This window comes from Carcharhinus amblyrhynchos, chromosome 20, assembly GCF_965287045.1.
Source record: "Carcharhinus amblyrhynchos chromosome 20, sCarAmb.v2.hapA, whole genome shotgun sequence".
NCBI lineage: Eukaryota > Metazoa > Chordata > Chondrichthyes > Carcharhiniformes > Carcharhinidae > Carcharhinus > Carcharhinus amblyrhynchos.
The window spans coordinates 31044551-31052352 of NC_137343.1; the positions used below are offsets into that span (position 1 = coordinate 31044551).

The following is a 7802-nucleotide window of genomic DNA, read 5'->3' on the forward strand; positions in this document are numbered from 1 at the left end:
GCTATCCTTGATGTTTCAGTTTTATTCCTTTTCTCTCACTGAATGTTAATTTCAACAGGAGTGCAGATAACTGTGGTGCTCTACTGGTGTTTAATAAACTGATAGAAATTACTTGCAAGTTAATGTAAAAATTTTGATCCTTGTTAGTTTTTTGACAAAATTTAGAACATGCTTATCAAGAATGTTTGAGTATTTGTTTATTTTGGAACTTGCCACTTTTGGGATCAAAAGTAAACGTGCCAAATTCCGTATAGATTTACAAAGCAAGTTTGGATAATTTATTGGGCCTGGAGTTTGCAGTCAGCAGCAGTGCAGGGGTGCTTGTGCTGACTTAAGCTTCCCACAAAGCTGTGGTGGGTTTCCTTTTCCTGATGGAAGTTTAAATCTCATGTCAATGGGATTTCCAACAATAATGTTGCCAAGCAAATAAAGAAACCCGAATCGCTTAGTATTCACATCCAGCAAGCCAGAAAGATAAAATCACTAACTATCCTTCACTTTTAATTTAAATGTTATGGTAATAAAACAAATGATTACAACTGGATTAAGATAGAAGCTAAAATAAAGATAGGCAAATGTTTTTAAAAAAATGAAAAGAAGTGGAATTTGACAGTTTGAAAATATTAACTTGGTTTCTCGAGAATAGTGAGGAAGTGTTGTATAGCAGTAGTTATGAAGTTAGTTCACTGTTCTAAACTCAGTTATTGTTCATTCAATAATTTGTAACTTTTTCAAGGGTTTTTACAGCAAGATTGAGTGAGTGGAAGCTCTTGTCAATTCAATTGATTTCCATGGTTTGGGGAGGGGTGTTATCTGAAAGCACATCCTCAAGGGAATTGTACAATCCCTGATGGCACCTTCTGGCGTTACATGTTATTATGTGCAACTGTGCACCCGAGAAGTTACTGTCCTTTTCAGTGGAGTAATGATGGCAAACACCAGCAATCTTACCATTGTTATCACACAGAATCTGGGTCATTGTGAACTGCATGGTGTCCTCTTGAGAAAAGGCACTATTGTGATTTGCACTTTCTTGTAACACTCTCCATAGACAGCTGTCTGCCCTTTAAAATTTAAACTGATAAGCTTATAAGTGGTGTGAATACCATTGGGTTTCACACTGGATTTTAATGTGGGTTTCTTACTTTACCAAAGGCTGAAAATCTGTCAAATCCTATAGTTCTACCTAACCTAGCTGTCCAATTTATTTACAAGATTTCTAATTGCATGAAGAGAAGACATTGCTTATGTTAATCAGTTTGCAACTGACAACTGTTTCCAGACCAATAAGTATCCAAAATGTGTACATTTCACAAGTTTTTAAAGTGAGAATTGGGTGCTTTTTTCATTGCGTGGAATCCCACCTCATTACCATGGTATGAAAAATAAACAGCTGAGACACCTGAATGGAGAGCTACATAAGGAATAAAGCTAACCATTTTATATTTAAAACATGGAAACTTACTTCACGGAGATCTCCATCCAAGTCAATGGAATTTTGTCAAACAAGGTGTTTTTAATCATTTTTACTTTTCAGACTAATGATCCATCCAAATGTTGTAAGTTTACTTACTAGCATTTCAATTGCATATCTGATAGTTTGGAATAATTTTCTGTGATAACTACATCTGAAAACATAGTATTTAGCAAGCATTTTGCCACGTGGAGAGAATTTCTCATGAAATAAATGCAATTTTAGCAAGAGGTTGGAGGATTTAAGCTGGTTCTTGCAGTGGCTCCAGAAGACATTTCTTTCAAGAAAGGATTGGAGTTATCAATCCTCTGTGGCAATCTTAATGCCTAAGTGGTGCACTGTGTTGATGTTTTGGCAAATTAAGACTCTAGCTGGCTTTAGCTTTGTTGGTCATTGGAGCATTTAAAATCTGGCTGTTAGCATCAGATACACCGAAAGCGATATGTGGATAGAATACAAATGTTGTGACATTCCCCTTAGAAAGTCCCTCTGTCCTAACCCCCACATCACTAGCTGTCATGAATACACAAATTGTAATTTTTATATAATTTCTTCATGGTCCCACGTTTTACTCTATACTTCAATGGATTTTGATTTACTATTATGTTCTCTGTCCTTTAAGTTCACTGCCATCTTAATCTCTCTCAAGCTTTTAACTCCTCTACCTATTCTCATGACCATCTACTTGACCAAGCAATCTCCTATGCTTTTGCTAGTCCTATCATTTCAATTACAGATAACGCTATCTATAATCACTTCTTCACTTTGCACACACCACATACCTGCTCCTAACCCTGGTATTCATTACTGGAAAAATGCTGCCTCAGTGTCAGTGACCCTGGCTCAATTCTGGCCTTTGGTAGAGTTTCCACATTCTCCCCTAGTTTTCTCTGGGTGCTTTGGTTTGCTCCCACAGTCCCATGATTTGCAGGTTAGGTTGATTGGCCATGCTAAATTGTCCTTTAGCATCAGGGAGATTGTCAAGGTTAATATTTGGGGTTACAGGGTTAGGACCCAAGTGGAATTGTTTTTGGTGCAGGCTTGATGGGCTATATAGCCTCCTTATGCATTGTAGCGATTCTACGAATTCACTTCAAAAGCTAGACAGTTTTGTTTTTGGTCTTCTGTTTGCCACAACATTTTTGCACTTGCTGATTTGCTCAACTGAATCTTCAACTTCACTTGGATGTTATATCTGGTATGGAAAACATGTTTACTCCCTCAATCCAAGTGATGCGGACTTGAAAGAATGTGACAGAAAAATGTTTTTGTCATCCTGGAATGCAAATTAATGCTGTATTTTCTACTACCTATCCCCTCGACTTTATATAACTTGAGAACATTAAAATATTATCTGTTTTATTCATCAAGTTTGACTTTACGGCAGTCAAGTTATTTGAAAACATAGAGCAGTTACTATAAAGTGCTATCATTTCTGCTGTATTATTATCATAGAATCCCTACAGCGCAGAAAGAGGCCATTCAGCTCATCAAGTCTGCCCTGACCACACTCCCACCCAGGCTGTACCCCCACAGCCCTACATATTTTACCATTTTCCCTCTACGCATCTCAGGACACTAACAGGTAATCAAGCACAGCCAATCAACCTAACCCACACATCTTTGGAGGAAACCGGAGCACCTGGAGGAAACCCACAGAGACAGGAGGAGGATGTGCAAACTCCACACAGGCACTGACCCAGGCTGGGAATCAAACCCAGGTCCCTGGAGCTATGAAGCAGCAGTGCTAACCACTGTGCTACCGTGCCTCCCTGTTGAACAAATCTTATGATGCAAGATTAACGGTGCCACGGTTACCTGGGTTAACTGAGATCACTTTTTAAATATAGATATTACGTTGGCTCTCATCAATCAATATCTAATGATAAGTGTCAGGAAAAACCGCCTCAGCTCATGAGGAATTTTCTACTATAGAGTATGAGCTTCATAGCTAATTAGATATAATGGAGAGAAAATGGGGGAATAAAGCCCTTGATGTTAGGAATATTAGCTGTGATTGTATTGAGATAGGTTCAGTGCGGCAGCTGGGCTATTCCTGCTCTTATCTGTTACGTGCCTTTGATCTAACCTTGGTTCATCTCCGAAACAAAAATACAGCACAGGAAGAGTGGGGGAATTACAGGCAGTGTATTCTCAACTTGCTTTGATTGGGATTTGCATTGCAGAATTCCCCCACTATCAACCTCCTAGGGTTACCATTGGCCAGAGACTAAACCGGGCCAATTAAGTACTGCAGTGAGTAACTCACCTGACTCCCCAAAGCCTGTCCACCATCTATAAGTCAGGAATGTAGTTTTTCGCTCAGGGGGTAGTAGGTGGGTGGGTGAAATCGGCTGCCAACGGTGGTGGTAGAGGTGAACTCGGGGTCTTTTAAAAGACTTCTGGATGAGTACATGGGATGTAATGGGAGTGGGAGTTATAGATAGGCCTGGTAGGTATGGATATGATCGGCGCAACTTGCGGACCAAAGGGCCTGTTTGTGCTGTAATGTTCTATGTTCTACGTTCTATGCACCATTAACACCAACTGTTCTTCAAGACTGAAGTTAAAACCAGGAAATGCTGAAATTATCATGTCACCAGGTACCAGTCAGATGGCCTCATCCTGTGCTAGTTAATGGCTGAAACTAAGGGAGCCATTTGTCGTGGGGAGCGGGAAGGAGGTGAAATCAACCATGGTCATATTGAATGGTGGAGCAGGCGCAAGGGGCTTAATAGCCTACTCCAACTTCTCATCTTCTAAGCTGGTGCATCTCCACAGATGCTGTCAGACCTGTTGAAATTTTCCAGCATTTTCTATTTTTGTTTCAGTGGTATTTTGCCTTTACATTATTGTAGACTGATGGATTGGTTTTGCACTCACTCCCTACACCTTGGAACTTTTGTCAGCTTCCTGCCATTTATTCCACCAAAACGAAGACATTCACCAGTTATGACAGGACTATGGGTGTATCTGTGTTGGTTAGGTGCATTAGCCGTGCCAAATCCTCCCTCAGTGTACCCAAACAGGCGCTGGAGTGTGGCAACTAGTGGATTTTCACAGTACCTTAAGTGCAGTGTTAATGTAAGTCTACTTGTGACACTAATAAATAAAATTATTATTTTATGCTGACCGAGGGAGGCACAAAAATGTCGAATTTTCAAATGAGAATATTTTGTTTAAGAAGGCAAAAAAAACCTTGTGGAGATGCCGGGGATTGAACCCGGGGCCTCATACATGCAAAGCATGCGCTCTACCACTGAGCTACATCCCCTACACTGAAACACAGGGCGGAAATATTGCTTCAAATCCTTTAAAAATAAATGCATTAACATTAGAATTTTTTTTCTCGTTTCCTATTAGGCAATGCTACGACTCGACTTTCGTGCAGACCGACATGGGTGTTGCTGCATTTTCCCGTACCCTTATGCCCAATTTCTGTTGAGGCCATTAGCTGTAAACTCTTTCCCCTGTGACTGGGGAAATGTTTCTCATCAATCGCAGTCAGCTGGTCAATGTGTGTGGGTCAATTCCACTCAACGCCCAACCAGGAAATATTTCGATTTAATTTATGCCCCTGCTCACCGAAGTGAGGGAGGATTCCCAAACAGCAATTGTTATTAAATTAAAAGAATAAAATGTACAAAAAGTAATCGCTCTCCCCGTCGGGGAATTGAACCCCGGTCTCCCGCGTGACAGGCGGGGATACTAACCACTATACTAACGAGGACTGCACACGATCAGTCTTTTCGCTGTTGTCGCCCTATAGTTTGACGTGGTGAACTGGTGCGGTGTCATTTCAATTAATTCTTTCAGAATTGAGCTAAGGTCTCCAGGCATTAAAATTCAGGCTGCAGTTCTGAAGGAAGATTACAGGGAGGGACATTGCAAAGAAAAGCAGATTGGATTTTTCCAATTTATTTTTTAACATCTTTTCCAGATGTTAAAACATTGAACCAAAAATAGAAAATTCCACTTTCCAGCATTGGAAATCTCCAGTGGAAAATCTCAAACAGCATCTGTGGCGAGGGAAATATTGAAATTGTGCGGAGATGCTGGTGTTGAACTGGGGAGGACAAGTTGAGGGGTCACGCCACACCATGTTATGGTCCAGCCGGTTTATTTGAAATCGCAAGCTTTCGGAGCACTTTGTCAGGTGAAGTAGAGAGAGGTGTGCAGGCACAGAAGATATAGGCGGAGTGATGATAACCCGGCACTAACGGGTAATCAATAGTGTCAAAGGGTAAATATAGACAGTGCAGGTCGGCTGAACATAAGTTTTTATAAGTAATCACGAGTGCTAATGGACAAATGCAAACAGTTAACTGCACACCTCACTCCAGTTCACCTGACAAAGGAGTAGCACTCCGAAAGTTTATGATTTCAAATAAACCCGTTTGACTATAATCTGGTGTTGTGTGATCTCTCATATTGAAATTGTGGGGGTGAGGATTCTTTGGCGGACTGTCTAGCAGATACAGGTCTTTTTGCTTGGCATAGCAAGGCAGTGTGTCTTGAAGGTGGATGTTGATAATGGCTGGAATGTGAGGGCAAATCATTGGATTAAATTTCCAGGAATATTTTTAATCACAGTTGGCAGCCCCAGTCGGAGATTGCATTCTTGGAGGGACCCTTGGAGAGTCCTGGGTTGCAGGGAAAGGTATGTATCCTATTAGTAATGACGGAAATTGGAAAAGGAGCTATAGGTATTTTTAAAATAAATAACAGAAATTCTGCTGTGGTATCAAGACCCATTTAAGGGTATGTTCCCTAAGGGCCACGTGTTCGGGCTAAACCCTATGGAGTGTCTAGATAGAAAGCTGAGTGTCTAGGTGGGAAAATTAAAATAATTTGACCCTGAATTAGAAAACTGGGGACAGTATATTTAAAGGCTACACTACTTCCTTGTAGCAAATGCAATAACAACTGAAGAAAAGTGGAAGGCTATTCTGCTCACGGTTTGTGGCCCACAGGTTTACAGCTTAATCAGAAGTTTTACGATGCTTGATGAGGTGGGGATGTAGGTTGGTGTCAGAGCGGGAGCTAGGCACATATAAATATGGCCCTGGGTCCAATTCCTGGTATCCCCAACTGAATTTTGCCCTGAAGAATAATACAGTGACACAGCAGGAGTGCTTAGCATTGCTGCCTCACAGCGCAAGAACCTGGGTTTAATTCTGGCCTTGGGTAAGTTGGCCAAGTTAGATTAGAGATCTAGTTAAAAGGTATGGTGATAGACAGACAGTAGTGTAATTTAAAGAATTATAAAGAACAAAGAACAACACAGCACGGGAAACAGGCCCTTCAGCCCAACGAGCCCGCGTCGCTATTTCAACATTGTGAGTCCCCTCTCTACCCATGACCCTTTATTACATGGTTTGTAACAAATTTCCAAGGCACAAAAAGCTAGCAAGAAAAGTCATCTAACTTGAGCTAACAAGAGAAGTTAAAAATTCTATTCGATCAAAGGAAGAGGTATAGAAAATTGTCAAAAGTGTCCAAGCCCGGAGAATCGATGTGTTTTAAAATCCAGCAATGAGAACCAAGAAATTGATAAAGAAAGAGGAAATAGAATATGAAAGTAAACTCACGAGGAACATAAAAACGATCTAGAAAAGCTTCTATAGATGTGTAAAAAGGAAAAGATGTGTAAAGGCAAATGTAGGCCCAATATAGGTAGGGAATAGAGAATTTATAATGGGTAATAAGGAAATGGCTAATTAGTAATAAGGAAATAAGGAAATAAACTATTAGTAAAAAGGAGAAATCAATGGGAAGTTTGATATTCCCTTGGACCTGATGACCTACAGCCCGGAGTGTTGAAAGAGGTGGCTGTGGAGCATTGGTGATCATCTTTCAAAATTCAATAGATTCTGGAAAGGTACCTATGGATTGGAAGGCAGCAAATGTAATCCTATTCTTTAAGAAAGGAGGAATAGAAAATACAGTGAGCTATAGGCCTGTTAGCTTGACAACAGGAGTAGGGAAATTGCTTTAAAAAGTCTATTTATAAAGGATGTAAAAACTGGGCACTTAGAAAATGACGGTGAAATTGGGCAGGGTTGACATTGATTCATGGAAAAGAAATAATGAAAGAAAAAATACATTTATTTCTCCCAGACAATCAAATGTGTCTTGTTGGACAGGGAAGGAGTGTTAATTGTGATGGACCAAGACATCTCGACTATAAAGATGAGCCTTGATGGAGCAAGTGCTGTTTTCTGTCTTTGCAATATCTTCATTCATTCTGATATTGTTTTGATTCAATGCTGGGCAAAGAGTTTTTAATGGGTTAAATTAGGAGTGAAGATGGGTGGTGATGGAATGG

At 40.3% G+C, this 7802-nt stretch overlaps 2 non-coding genes across 2 annotated transcripts; both read right to left on the bottom strand.

The window, feature by feature from the left end:
- Nucleotides 1-4676: 4676 nt before the first annotated feature.
- trnaa-ugc (transfer RNA alanine (anticodon UGC)) lies at nt 4677-4748 on the bottom strand. The gene has a single exon. It is a non-coding gene; the product is annotated as a tRNA-Ala (tRNA).
- A 384-nt stretch (nt 4749-5132) lies between these two features.
- trnad-guc (transfer RNA aspartic acid (anticodon GUC)) lies at nt 5133-5204 on the bottom strand. Its single transcript has one exon. It is a non-coding gene; the product is annotated as a tRNA-Asp (tRNA).
- Nucleotides 5205-7802: the final 2598 nt, after the last annotated feature.